The following is a 15,126-nucleotide window of genomic DNA, read 5'->3' as shown; positions in this document are numbered from 1 at the left end:
AGTAAAGCCCTCATTTAGACCGTTCGGGCTTTGCTCTTTAAGTCTCCATATCCATTACCACGTCTCGTTCCCAATTTACATTGGTTTAACCCCCAAAATTTTAATTCCAAGGGATTACCCGAATGTACTACCCTCATGTGTCGTGCAATTGGGGTGTTTTGTGCAGAATTTATTGTGCTGATATGATATGTGCTGATATATTGCTGCTGCTTCCAAAGCCGGCAGGATATTGTCATGTATAAAAAGAGGCATGGACTCAAGGGACAGGGACATAATACTCCCCCTTTATAAAGCATTGGTACGGCCTCACCTGGAATATGCTGTTCAGTTTTGGTCGCCTGTTCATAAAAGGGACACTGTGGAGCTGGAAAGGGTGCAGAGACGCGCGACTAAACTAATACGGGGCATGGAACATCTTAGCTACGAGGAGCGATTAAAGGAGTTACAATTGTTTAGTCTTGAGAAGAGACGTTTAAGGGGGCATATGATAAACGTATATAAGTATATTAATGGCCCATACAAAAAATATGGAGAAAAACTATTCTAGGTTAAACCCCCCCAAAGGACGAGGGGGCACTCCCTCCGTCTGGAGAAAAAAAAGTTTAGTCTCAAGGGGCGACACGCCTTCTTTACCATGAGAACTGTGAACTTATGGAACAGTCTACCTCAGCAACTGGTCACAGCAGAAAAAATTAACAGCTTTAAAACAGGATTAGATACATTCCTGGAACAAAATAACATTAATGCTTATGAAGAAATATAAAATCCCATCCCTTCCCCAATATCGCGCCACACCCCTACCCTTCAATTCCCTGGTTGAACTTGATGGACATATGTGTTTTTTTGACCGTACTAACTATGTAACTATGTAACTATATTCTTTTCCTACAGGTGGAAATTAACCATTGCTGGCATAGAGATATATATTGGAACAATCTTATTCACAGTTTGTGTGAATATTTCCTTAATACAAGTGGACTCTATCACTATCTAAGAGACAATAGTGGGATAGCTAACCCAGGCTAATTATTATATGATATTTAGAAAAAAAAACGCAAGGGCCCTGCAGAGTATTTTATCATATTTTTATTGTTCTTCTATTTTATTTGTGGAATTTGATGTCATTGTTTTGATATTTGATGGTATTACTTTTTATATCTATTGAATCTAATGTCCATTGCACACTCATTTTTTGGGTAGGGCACTGAGGACTGTGGGCTGTGTTTTTTCTCTCTTAATTGTGTAAACTAATGGATTTGATGTACTGTTAAAAGAAACAAGACTGGGAAAATCCGTTTCTAAACATTATGAAATGGTTGGAAGATAACTGATATCTTTATATTCTCTGATAACTGTTAAATCCAAGTCTTATGCAACCACGGTTGTTCTAGAGGAGAAGTTAATGACACCGGATTGTTAGGATGTAACATTGTATGGAGAATAAGTGGGTGAGCATGGTGTCCTATACAAATAGCAGGATAGAATAAGCATCTTAGTGGGTGATAATGTCATAAGGAAAAAGAATCCTTAGTGTAAAAATATAGAAAAGATAAGGCTGAGTAAATGTTAACTACCATAAGGTATGGGTTACTTATGATTAGTTTGCAGTTGTTTATTCTCCATAGGATATGGACTGCATAGCTCAGTTGGTTGAATCCAGTTAGTTGGTTAAGGGTGTTAAAATGGGTTTTGAAAATATTATATATTATCACTTATCTGATATTAGTAGGATTAGTTTTTGTTTAATGCATAATTCAAAAATTACAAGTAAAAAAGAAAGAAACAGGTATACATGTAGTCAGTTAGTATAGGCATAGATCTACTAGACAGATACCTCCCTAAACACTAGTAATTGTTTTAGTTCTGACCTTATTAATGTGTTTACATTTATTGAAGCCAGTTAGTGTGATAAAGTGCCCATAAATCATGTCAAAAGATTTGTTTGTCCTGGTGAACAGTTCTGCCCTTCAAAAGGGTACATGTAGCCAGGAACCTTGAGGCCTAAAGTCAAATTATGATTAAAAGATGGGAAATTATATGGTAATTTTATATATGTGTATATAATTCGTAATCATAATTCAATTTTGCCTCTTCCAAATACATTCTTTGTTTTATTTCTGCCCCTCTGTGTGCCTTCCCTCCCCCATCCTTTAAGTCCCTATAACACGTTCTCTCTTTGAATTAAGCGCCTTAACGCTAATGAAGTCCAGATATCCTTAGAACATGTAGCAGATGATAGTAGCTTCTGGCATCATGTGACTTTTAATGTATGTCTACAGATTTCCTTCCATTGGTTAAAATCAAACCCTAGAATGTATGGGGCGTTGTCCTGGTGCTATGTGACTATTGGAATAAAAGTTTTTGAAGACTCAGAAAGATTAGATTCCCTACCACACAAAACGTAGCTGTGTCTGGTGAATGTATGTCAGCGCACAGACAATAAGGGGGTTGATAAAAATATTACCACATCAACAGCCCATTTTAGCCTTAAAGGGGTACTTCGGCACTTAGACATCTTATCCCCTATCCAAAGGATAGGGGATAAGATGCCTGATCGCGGGGGTCCAGCCGCTGGGGACCCCCATGATCTTGCGCGCTGCACCCCGTTTATAATCAGTCCCCAGTGCATGCTCGCTGATGGTCTGATTACCGGCGACCACGGGGCAGGTGGCGTGTGATGTCACGCTCCAACTCTCAATGCAAACCTATGGGAGGGGGCGCGACAGCTGTGGGAATGTGGGAAAAAGGCGATTGACACTTATTGGGGGATCACCTTATTTTATTTTTTTTACACTTTTCATGTTCCCATAAGAGACTATTTATAGCAATCAATAGATTTCTAATACTGTTCAGTACTATACATAGGCATAGCACTGATCAGTATTATCAGCAATCTTCTCTGGTCTGCTCAATGTCAGATCAGATAAGGAGGAGCATCTGAGGCAGGTGAGGTGACCTCCACCCGCAATCTTGGATAATCAAAGTGCCGCATATGGCGTGTTTTGCATTGATCACGGCATCTGAGGGGTTACTGTCAGACATTGCTGATGTTCAGAATGCTAGTGGCTGACAGCAGTGCAAAGTGGGTAAGCGTCTCTTTCTTTATTCTTTACATAAGTGATATATTAATTGTATTACTAATGCCGAACACCAGCAATCTGGCCGATGCCCAGCATTAACCCTTTAGACGTAGCACTCAAAGTTGATTGCAGCGTCTAAAATGAAAGTAAAAGTGTCCCGGAGCTGAGGAGATGGGTGGAGGGTCCTTACCTGCCTCCTCCCTGTCCGTTCTGTCCCTCAATGCTCCAGCCAGGCTCTGCAGGCTGGAGCAATTAAGCACAGATAACACTGATCAATGCTATGTTATGGCATATCATTGAACAGTGTATGCAATCTAAAACAACAACAAAAAATTGTTAATTAAAGGAGAACTCCGGAATAGGAAAATTATCGTCCATACTGCCGGCAGTAAAAAAAAAAATAAACAGGTACATACCTTCCTTTGCTCCACTGGTGCCTACAGTAACAGGCTCCGGCCTTCGCCACGATCCTCTTCCAGGTTGCCGGTGGTCGGCGAGTCATACTGCACTCAGCCAATCACCGGCCGCAGCGAAGTCCCGACTCGGCCGGTAATAGGCTGAGCGGCAGGGTGATGCCGGCCGAGTCAGGACTTCGCTGCGGCCGGTGATTGGCTGAGTGCAGTATGACTCGCCGACCACCGGCAACCAGGAAGAGGATCACGGCACAGGCCGGAGCCGCTTACTGGAGGCACCGGGGGAGCAAAGGAAGGTACGTACCTGTTTATTTTTTTACTGCCGGCAGTATAGATGATAATTTTCCTATTCCGGAGTTCTCCTTTGATGTGATTTAACCCCCTCCTAAATAAAAGTTTTAATCACCCCACCTTTCCAATTAAAAAAATAATATGTAAACAAAAATAAACATATGGCATGCTAAAATGTCCGAACTAAAAAGATTCCAAAGTCCAAAATTGCTAATTTTATATATATATATATATATATATATATATATATATAAAAAGCAAAATCATCGGTAGTTGCAGTATCTTGTAATACCTTTTTTATTGGACTAACAAGATTTTGTAGAGACAAGCTTTCGGGATTCCTCCCTTTATCAAGTCATAAGCATTTCTGAGCTCACAAGGAGAAAACACAGGTTCTATCTCACAAAATATGCAGGGGTTAAAACAACATTAGTGGAGAATGGACATTAAGTTGGGCCATAAATTGTATAGCAATAGGACGATAGATACAGATAAGGATGAGGAGGGGGGGGGGGGGCTGGAGAGCAGAGGTGAGAATGGTGGTTACACTGGACAGATAATTTTACTATAGAGCCATAGACTGAATATAAGACTAGACAGGGGAGGGGGAGCAGGGGTGTGATGGTGTTAGAGCAGGGAGAAGGTAGAGAGTTTAGCAAAGGTTATAGGAAATTTTGATAATGGGATAAGAAGCTTAAATCCACATTAAGTCCTCTGTTCTTGGAGTCATAAAGAACTATCATTTTGGCTTCAAATGTCTTTCTTTCCTGGGTGTTCTTGAAGTTTCCTTTCAGGATCTTGATTTTGAGGTCCTGTAGGGAGTGACCTGTTTGAGTGAAGTGGTGTCCAACTGGGGTGCAATAGTCCTTTTCTCTATGGTTGTTGATTGACGATCTGTGGAGGTTCATCCTTTTGTTGAGTGGCTGACTGGTCTCACCAATGTAACATCCCAGGTCACACTTGGTGCATTGTATCATGTAGACTACATTCTCTGTGGTGCAGGAGTATTGTCCCTTGATGTTGTGTGTCTTGTTGTTGTGGGAGGCCTCAGAATTTGTGCAGATGTGTTGACAGAGTTTACAGCGGGGTTTGGTGCAGGGTTTGGTCCCGTTGTCTGTATCTGATGTGTCTGTGGGTAGTTTCCTATTGACCAGCTTTTGTTTTAAGTTGGGTGGTTGTCTGAAGGCCAAGATGGGTGGTTCAGGAAAGATTTGCTTTAACACCTCATCTTCTGCTAGTATTGGCTGCAGGTCCTTGATGATTTTGCGTATTTCCTCAAGGGTGGGATTGTATGTGGCTACCAGTGGTATTCGTGATGAGGTTTGTTTCTCTCTGTATTGCAGCAGGTGTTCACGTGGTGTTTGAAGAGCAGAGTGGATTTTCTTATGGATGGTCCTTGGTTTGTAACCTTTTTGTTTAAATTTCTCAGCTAGCGTTTGTAGATGTGTGTCTCTGTCATCAGGGTTGGAGCAGATGCTTTGTAACCTGATGGCTTGGCTGTATATTATGCCTTTCTTGGTGTGGGACGGATGGGAACTTGAATTGTGTAGATAGCTGGATCGGTCTGTGGGCTTTCTGTATACAAATGTCTGTATTGTGTCCTTGTATATAGTTACAGTGGTGTCCAGAAAGTTTACACTTTCTGTAGAGAAGTCCATTTTGAGTTTGATGGATGGATTAAATGTGTTGAAGGCATCATGAAATTGTTTGAGTTTATCCTCTCCTTCAGTCCAAACAATGAAAATATCATCAATGTATCTGTAGTATCTGTAGGGTTTGTGAATTTGGGTATTCAGGAATCGCTCTTCAAGGTCAGCCATGAACAGATTGGCATATTGTGGTGCCATCTTGGTCCCCATAGCAGTTCCCATCGTCAGTAGGTATATTTCATTGTTGAAGCTGAAGTAGTTGTGTGTGAGAATGAATTCTATTAGTTTGGTGATGATCTGAGGGCTGTATTTCTTGTTGTGGGTCGTGGAGGAGAGGAAAAGTGAGCAGGCCTCAATTCCATCTCTGTGTGGGATGTTACTATACAGAGATTCTACGTCCATTGTTACCAATATGGAGTTGGCAGGCAAGTTTGTAATCTGACTCAGTTTGTTAAGAAAGTCAGTGGTGTCCTGTATGAAGCTGCTCGTGCGTGTAACAAAGGGTTTTAGTGTGTTTTCTACCAAACCAGATATCTGTTCAGTTAGTGTGTCCATACCTGTAATTATTGGTCTGCCAGGGTTTCCAGATTTGTGGATTTTTGGGAGCATGTAGAATGTCCCTGTTTTGGGATCGGAGGGTATGAGTGTCTCTAATCCTTTTTGTGAGTCCTTTGGGAAGGATTGAATCAATTTTCTTAGTTCCATGGTGAATTCTTTGGTGGGGTCTTCTGTCAGTTTCTTGTCATATGTAGTGTCTGACAATTGTCGGTTTCCCTCTTTGATGTAGTCCTGGGTGTTCATGATCACTACTGCTCCTCCCTTAGAAGTGATCATGAACACCCAGGACTACATCAAAGAGGGAAACCGACAATTGTCAGACACTACATACTACAAGAAACTGACAGAAGACCCCACCAAAGAATTCACCATGGAACTAAGAAAATTGATTCAATCCTTCCCAAAGGACTCACAAAAAGGATTAGAGACACTCATACCCACCGATCCCAAAACAGGGACATTCTACATGCTCCCAAAAATCCACAAATCTGGAAACCCTGGCAGACCAATAATTACAGGTATGGACACACTAACTGAAAAAACCCTTTGTTACACGCACCAGCAGCTTCATACAGGACACCACTGACTTTCTTAACAAACTGAGTCAGATTACGAACTTGCCTGCCAACTCCATATTGGTAACAATGGACGTAGAATCTCTGTATAGTAACATCCCACACAGAGATGGAATTGAGGCCTGCTCACTTTTCCTCTCCTCCCAGACCCACAACAAGAAATACAGCCCTCAGATCATCACCAAACTAATAGAATTCATTCTCACACACAACTACTTCAGCTTCAACAATGAAATATACCTACAGACGATGGGAACTGCTATGGGGACCAAGATGGCACCACAATATGCCAATCTGTTCATGGCTGACCTTGAAGAGCGATTCCTGAATACCCAAATTCACAAACCCTACAGATACTACAGATACATTGATGATATTTTCATTGTTTGGACTGAAGTAGAGGATAAACACAAACAATTTCATGATGCCTTCAACACATTTAATCCATCCATCAAACTCAAAATGGACTTCTTTACAGAAAGTGTAAACTTTCTGGACACCACTGTAACTATATACAAGGACACAATACAGACATCTGTATAGAGAAAGCCCACAGACCGATCCAGCTATCTACACAATTCAAGTTCCCATCCGTCCCACACCAAGAAAGGCATAATTTACAGCCAAGCCATCAGGTACCACCGCATCTGCTCCAACCCTGATGACAGAGACACACAAATACAAACGCTAGCTGAGAAATTTAAACAAAAAGGTTACAAACCAAGGACCATCCATAAGAAAATCCACTCTGCTCTTCAAACACCACGTGAACACCTGCTGCAATACAGAGAGAAACAAACCTCATCACGAATACCACTGATAGCCACATACAATCCCACCCTTGAGGAAATACGCAAAATCATCAAGGACCTGCAGCCAATACTAGCAGAAGATGAGGTGTTAAAGCAAATCTTTCCTGAACCACCCATCTTGGCCTTCAGACAACCACCCAACTTAAAACAAAAGCTGGTCAGACACATCAGATACAGACAATGGGACCAAACCCTGCGCCAAACCCCGCTGTAAACTCTGTCAACACATCTGCACAAATTCTGAGGCCTCCCACAACAACAAGACACACAACATCAAGGGACAATACTCCTGCACCACAGAGAATGTAGTCTACATGATACAATGCACCAAGTGTGACCTGGGATGTTACATTGGTGAGACCAGTCAGCCACTCAACAAAAGGATGAACCTCCACAGATCGTCCATCAACAACCATAGAGAAAAGGACTATTGCACCCCAGTTGGACACCACTTCACTCAAACAGGTCACTCCCTACAGGACCTCAAAATCAAGATCCTGAAAGGAAACTTCAAGAACACCCAGGAAAGAAAGACATTTGAAGCCAAAATGATAGTTCTTTATGACTCCAAGAACAGAGGACTTAATGTGGATTTAAGCTTCTTATCCCATTATCAAAATTTCCTATAACCTTTGCTAAACTCTCTACCCTCTCCCTGCTCTAACACCATCACACCCCTGCTCCCCCTCCCCTGTCTAGTCTTATCTTCAGTCTATGGCTCTATAGTAAAATTGTCTGTCCAGCGTAACCACCATTCTCACCTCTGCTCTCCAGCCCCCCCCCCCTCCTCATCCTTATCTGTATCTATCATCCTATTGCTATACAATTTATGGCCCAACTTAATGTCCATTCTCCACTAATGTTGTTTTAACCCCTGCATATTTTGTGAGATAGAACCTGTTGTTACGCCTAGCGCTCCGGGTCCCCGCTCCTCCCTGGAGCGCTTACGGCGTCTCTCTCTCCGCAGCGCCCCGGTCGGTCCCGCTGACCGGGAGCGCTGCACTGTCATGGCCGTCGGGGATGCGATTCGCACAGCGGGACGCGCCCGCTCGCGAATCGCATCCCAGGTCACTTACCCGTTCCCGTAACCTGCTGTCATGTGCTGGCGCGCGCGGCTCCGCTCTCTAGGGCGCGCGCGCGCCAGCTCCCTGAGACTTAAAGGGCCAGTGCACCGATGATTGGTGCCTGGCCCAATTAGCTTTATTGGCTTCCACCTGCTCCCAGACTATATCTGATCTCTGCCCCTGCACTCCCCTGCCGGATCTTGTTGCCTTAGAGCCTAGTGAAAGCGTTACTGTGTTTGTCCATACTGTGTACTTGACCTCCTGCTATTACCTTATTGACTACGATCCTTGCTGCCTGCCCCGACCTTCTGCTACGTCCGACCTGCTTCTGTCTACTCCCTTGTACCGTGCCTATCTTCAGCAGTCAGAGAGGTTGAGCCGTTGCTAGTGGATACGACCTGGTCACTACCGCCGCAGCAAGACCATCTCGCTTTGCGGCGGGCTCTGGTGAACACCAGTAGTGACTTAGAACCGGTCCACTAGCACGGTCCACGCCAATCCCTCTCTGGCACAGAGGATCCACCTCCTGCCAGCCGGTATCGTGACAGTAGATCCGGCCATGGATCCCGCTGAGGTTCCCCTGCCAGCTATCTCTGATCTCACCATGGTGGTCGCCCAGCAATCCCGACAGATCGCCCATCTAACCCACCAGCTGTCGGAAGTGTCCACCATGGTGCAACAACTTCAGTCGCAACTTCTGCCTCTGCAACAGCAGCAACCATCTCCTCCGCCAGCTCCTGCACCCCTTCCGCAGCGAGTGGCCACTCCTAGCCTCCGCTTGTCCCTGCCGGACAAATTTGATGGGGACTCTAAGTTTTGCCGTGGCTTTCTTTCGCAATGTTCCCTGCACTTGGAGATGATGTCGGACCAGTTTCCTACTGAAAGGTCTAAGGTGGCTTTCGTAGTCAGCCTTCTGTCTGGAAAAGCCCTGTCATGGGCCACACCGCTCTGGGACCGCGATGACCCCGTCACTGCCTCTGTACACTCCTTCTTCTCGGAAATTCGAAGTGCCTTTGAGGAACCTGCCCGAGCCTCTTCTGCTGAGACTGCCCTGCTGAACCTGGTCCAGGGTAATTCTTCCGTTGGCGAGTACGCCATACAATTCCGTACTCTTGCTTCTGAACTATCCTGGAATAATGAGGCCCTCTGCGCGACCTTTAAAAAAGGCCTATCCAGCAACATTAAAGATGTTCTGGCCGCACGAGAAATTCCTGCTAACCTGCATGAACTCATTCATCTAGCCACTCGCATTGACATGCGTTTTTCTGAGAGACATCAAGAGCTCCGCCAGGAAAAAGACTTAGATCTCTGGGCACCTCTCCCACAGTCTCCGTTGCAATCTACGCCTAGGCCTCCCGCCGAGGAGGCCATGCAAGTGGATCGGTCTCGCCTGACCCAGTAGGAGAGGAATCGCCGTAGGGAAGAAAATCTTTGTCTGTACTGTGCCAGTACCGAACATTTCTTGGTGGATTGCCCTATCCGTCCTCCACGTCTGGGAAACGCACGCTCGCACCCAGCTCTCGTGGGTGTGGCGTCTCTTGATTCTAAGTCGGCTTCTCCACGTCTCACGGTACCCGTGCGGATTTCCCCTTCAGCCAACTCCTCCCTCTCAGCCGTGGCCTGCCTGGACTCTGGTGCCTCTGGGAATTTTATTCGGGAGTCCTTGGTGAATAAATTCCGCATCCCGGTGACCCGTCTCGTCAAGCCACTCTACATTTCCGCGGTCAACGGAGTCAGGTTGGATTGCACCGTGCGTTACCGCACGGAGCCCCTCCTAATGTGCATCGGACCTCATCACGAAAAAATTGAGTTTTTGGTCCTCTCCAATTGCACTTCCGAAATTCTCCTTGGACTACCCTGGCTTCAACACCATTCCCCAACCCTGGATTGGTCCACAGGGGAGATCAAGAGCTGGGGTACCTCTTGTTTCAAGGACTGCCTTAAACCGGTTCCCAGTACTCCCTGCCGTGACCCTGTGGTTCCCCCTGTATCCGGTCTTCCTAAGGTCTTTATGGACTCTGCCTGCCATAAGAAGTGCCTCTCCCCCCCTCCCAGTCCAGTCAGGCAAGCCTCGGTGCCTCCTCATGGCCCCCGTCCTGGTGTCACACTGCCCCGTGCCAGGCCTCGCCCTCTGCCCTCCCTCCCCATTCCCACTCCTGCTGTACTGCCTGCCGTTGAGGAATCCCTCCATTCTTTCCCGGTGTCCTCATCCCAGGGGAGGCAGTTACCGGACAAAGAGAAGGGGAGACCTAAGGGGGGGGGGTACTGTTACGCCTAGCGCTCCGGGTCCCCGCTCCTCCCCGGAGCGCTTACGGCGTCTCTCTCTCCGCAGCGCCCCGGTCGGTCCCGCTGACCGGGAGCGCTGCACTGTCATGGCCGTCGGGGATGCGATTCGCACAGCGGGACGCGCCTGCTCGCGAATCGCATCCCAGGTCACTTACCCGTTCCCGTCCCCTGCTGTCATGTGCTGGCGCGCGCGGCTCCGCTCTCTAGGGCGCGCGCGCGCCAGCTCCCTGAGACTTAAAGGGCCAGTGCACCAATGATTGGTGCCTGGCCCAATTAGCTTTATTGGCTTCCACCTGCTCCCAGACTATATCTGATCTCTGTCCCTGCACTCCCCTGCCGGATCTTGTTGCCTTAGAGCCTAGTGAAAGCGTTACTGTGTTTGTCCATACTGTGTACTTGACCTCCTGCTATTACCTTATTGACTACGATCCTTGCTGCCTACCCCGACCTTCTGCTACGTCCGACCTGCTTCTGTCTACTCCCTTGTACCGTGCCTATCTTCAGCAGTCAGAGAGGTTGAGCCGTTGCTAGTGGATACGACCTGGTCACTACCGCCACAGCAAGACCATCCCGCTTTGCGGCGGGCTCTGGTGAACACCAGTAGTGACTTAGAACCGGTCCACTAGCACGGTCCACGCCAATCCCTCTCTGGCACAGAGGATCCACCTCCTGCCAGCCGGTATCGTGACACCTGTGTTTTCTCCTTGTGAGCTCAGAAATGCTTATGACTTGATAAAGGGAGGAATCCCGAAAGCTTGTCTCTACAAAATCTTGTTAGTCCAATAAAAAAGGTATTACAAGATACTGCAACTACCGATGATTTTGCTTTTTGCATCACTGGACTAATACGGCTACTCCTAACTAATCTATATATATATATATATATATATATATATATATATATATATATATAGCAATCAAAAAGTCCCATCAAAACAAAAATTGTTCTGATGTAAACTTCAGATCACTGCACAAAAAAATGAGCCCTCCTACTGCCCCATATACGGAAAAATAAAAAAGTTATAGGCACAAGAAGAGGACATTTTTAAACATGCTAATTTTTATAAAAATAGCAATCATTTTTTAAAAGAAGTAAAACAAAATAAAACCTATATAAGTTGGGTATCCTTTTTAATCGTATGGGCCTACAAAATAAAGATAAGGTGTCATTTTTACTAAAAAGTGTATTGTGTAGAATCGGAAGCCCCCAGAAGTTACAAAATGTCTTTTTTTAATAATTTTTAGAAGGGGAAGTAGAAAAACAAAAGTGCAAAAATTTAAAAAAACGCCTGCGTCCTTAAAGTGGAATTTTTTTTTATTCTTATTTAACTGGTGCCAGAAAGTTAAACAGATTTGTAAGTGACTTCTATTAAAAAATCTTTACCCTTCCAGTACCTTTTAACAGCTGTATGCTACAGGAAATTCTTTTCTTTTTGAATTTCTTTTTTCTGTCTTGTCCACAGTGCTCTCTGCTGACACCTCTGTCCGTGTCAGGAAATGTCCAGAGCAGCATAGGTTTTCTGGGGATTTTCTCCTGCTCTGGAAAGTTCCTGATACAGGCATCAGGTGTCAGCAGAGAGCACTATGGACAAGACAAAAAAATAATTAACAAAGAAAAGAGTTTCCTCTATAGCATACAGCTGCTAAAAAGTACTGGAAAGGTAAAGATTTTTTAATAAAAGTAATTTACAAATCTGTTTAACTTTCTGGCACCAGTTGATCTATAAAAAAAAAAAAAAAAAAAAAAAAAAATTAAAAAAAGTTTTCCACCGGAGTACACCTTTAACCGCTTAAGGACCCAGCCAATTTTCAGTGTAGGACCCGGACATTTGTTGCACATCTGACCACTGTCACTTTAAGCATTAATAACTCTGGGATGCTTTAACCTTTCATTCTGATTCTGAGACATATTCTACTTTATGCAGAGAAAGGAGAGTCGGAAGATGGAATCTGAGATCGCGCTGTCATCAAGTGGGACAAATCCATGATATCAGGTAAGTTACTTTATTGAAATACATGCTACGCATTTCAAAACACTCCGTTTTTTTTTCATCAGGCGTGATCTAACAAGATTTTGAAGGAAATTTATACAGGATGAAGTCATAGCGTCACAAACACGTGACATATTGATCCTTGTAAAACATGAAAAAGAAAAAACAAAAACATGGAAAACACATTTATGACAAGACCTGACCCATATGTTCTATTCATGAATAAATCTATTACAAGGTATATATAAATATATACCAAAAATGCAAAGATATAAAATATGCAGAGACAAAATAATATATATTAATATATAGCAAAGATAGACCAATAAAAATAATCTAAAAAGTTGTTTTTTCGATCTGTTCATTTAATCCATATGGCCATAAGGAATTTATATTGAAAATCCAAAAAGACTCTCTATTAATGAGTCTTTGATATCTACTATATGTATCATCGGGAATAGCCTCAATTACAGTGACTGTCAAACATTGGGGATCACGATTATGAATCATGGTGATATGCCTAGAGACGCTGTGTTGCATAAATTTATTTTGAATATTTGAGCGATGTTTATTCATTCTTGCTGTTAATGTCTGGACAGTGCGGCCGATATATTGAATTCCGCACTTACATGTGAGGAGATAAACCACATACATGGAAGAGCAGTCATATCTTCCTTTAATAGAAAAACTCTCACCTGTTGAAAATGAATTAAATGTAGAGGTATCTTTTTGGAAATCCATGAACAACAGAGACAACGTGGGTGTTCACATTTAGTGCAGGATGGAAATATATTTTATATACTTCCAGTTACAACCGTCTTAAGGTGACCCGGTGCTAGATGATTTTTTAGTGTGCGGGCCCTCCGATATGTGATTAAAGGTTTAATCGGGATTTTCTGTTTAAGTATAGGGACGTTCAGTGTCTTTTAAAAATATTCTGAAATTGCACTGTGGAGCTGTTAAAATTAGTAATAATTAGCTTTATTCTGCTGTACTTTTGACTTCTTTTTTGGTTCATTTTTTATAATAAAATCCTCTTGTTTGCAAGTTTTAATTTTATTATTAGCTCCCTTTAATAATTTCTTTGGGTATCCTTTTTCAAAAAATTTTGTAAAATTTTAGCTTGGTCGGTAAAATCTTTGTCAAGTGAGCAGTTTTTTCTTATCCTCTCATACTGCCCATATCAGAGGATAAGAAAAAACTGTTCACTTTGCATTTACAAAGCCCCCCGTGGTGCCAGAACAGTGGACCCCCACATGTGACCCCATATTGGAAACTACACCCCTCACAGAATTTAATAAGGGGTGCAGTGAGTATTTACACCCCACTGGCATTTGACAGATCTTTGGAACAGTGGGCTGTGAAAATGAAAAATTTAATTTTTCATTTTCATGAACCACTGTTCCAAAAATCTGTCAGACACCTGTGGGGCATAAATGCTCACTGTACCCCTTATTACATGAGTTTCCAAATGGGGTCACATGTGGGGGGTGCCATTGTTCTGGCACTATGGGGGCTTTGTAAACTCACAAGGCCTTCAATTCTGGACAAATTTTCTCTTCTAAAGCCCAAAGTCGCTCCTTCTCTTCTGAGCATTGTAGTTCACCCGCAGAGCACTTTACGTCCACACATGGGGTATGTTCTTACTCAGAAGAAATGGAGTTACAAATTTTTTTTTGGGGGGGGGGGGGCTTTTTTCCTATTTTCCCTTGTGAAAATGAAAATTTTAGGGTAACACCAGCATTTTAGTGAAAACATTTTTTTTTCATTTTCCCATCCAACTTTAACGAAAATGTGTCAAACACCTGTGGGGTATTAAAGCTCACTATACCCCTTGTTACGTTCCGTGAGGGGTGTAGTTTCCAAAATGGGGTCACATGTGGGTATTTATTTTTTTGTGTTTATGTCAGAACCGCTGTAAAATCAGCCACCCCTGTGCAAACCACCAATTTAGGCCTCAAATGTACATAGTGCACTCTCACTCCTGAGCCTTGTTGTGCGCCCGCAGAGCATTTTATGCTCACATATGGGGTATTTCCGTACTCAGGAGAAATTGTGTTACAAATTTTGGAGGGTCTTTTTTTTCCTTTTACCTCTTGTGAAAATAAAAAGTATGGGGCAACACCAGCATGTTAGTGCAACATTTTAAATTTTTTTACAATAACAGGCTGTTGTAGCCCCCAACTTTTCCTTTTCATAAAGGTTAAAAGGAGAAAAAGCCCCCCAAAATTTGTAGTGCAATTTCTCCTGAGCACAGAAATACCCCATATGTGACCCTAAATGGTTTCCTTGAAATACGACAGGGCTCTGAAGTGAGAGAGCGCCATGCGCATTTGAGGACTAAATTAGGGCTTGCATAGGGGTGGACATGGGGTATTCTACGTCAGTGATTGCCAAACACGGTGCC

At 43.6% G+C, this 15,126-nt stretch overlaps 1 protein-coding gene across 2 annotated transcripts in view; it reads left to right on the top strand.

Annotated features, from left to right (window-relative positions):
- The window catches only part of LOC130282601 (oocyte zinc finger protein XlCOF6.1-like), a 253,071-nt gene extending 240,349 nt beyond the window's left edge, over window positions 1-12,722 (top strand). For both annotated transcript variants that reach the window (XM_056531004.1, XM_056531005.1), the window contains one exon: window positions 12,654-12,722. The gene's annotated coding sequence lies outside the window, so the exon portion shown is untranslated. The remainder of the gene's footprint in view (window positions 1-12,653) is intronic.
- Window positions 12,723-15,126: the final 2,404 nt, after the last annotated feature.

The sequence above is a fragment of the Hyla sarda genome, chromosome 7, assembly GCF_029499605.1.
Source record: "Hyla sarda isolate aHylSar1 chromosome 7, aHylSar1.hap1, whole genome shotgun sequence".
NCBI lineage: Eukaryota > Metazoa > Chordata > Amphibia > Anura > Hylidae > Hyla > Hyla sarda.
This window is presented reverse-complemented; position numbering and strand designations above follow the sequence as displayed.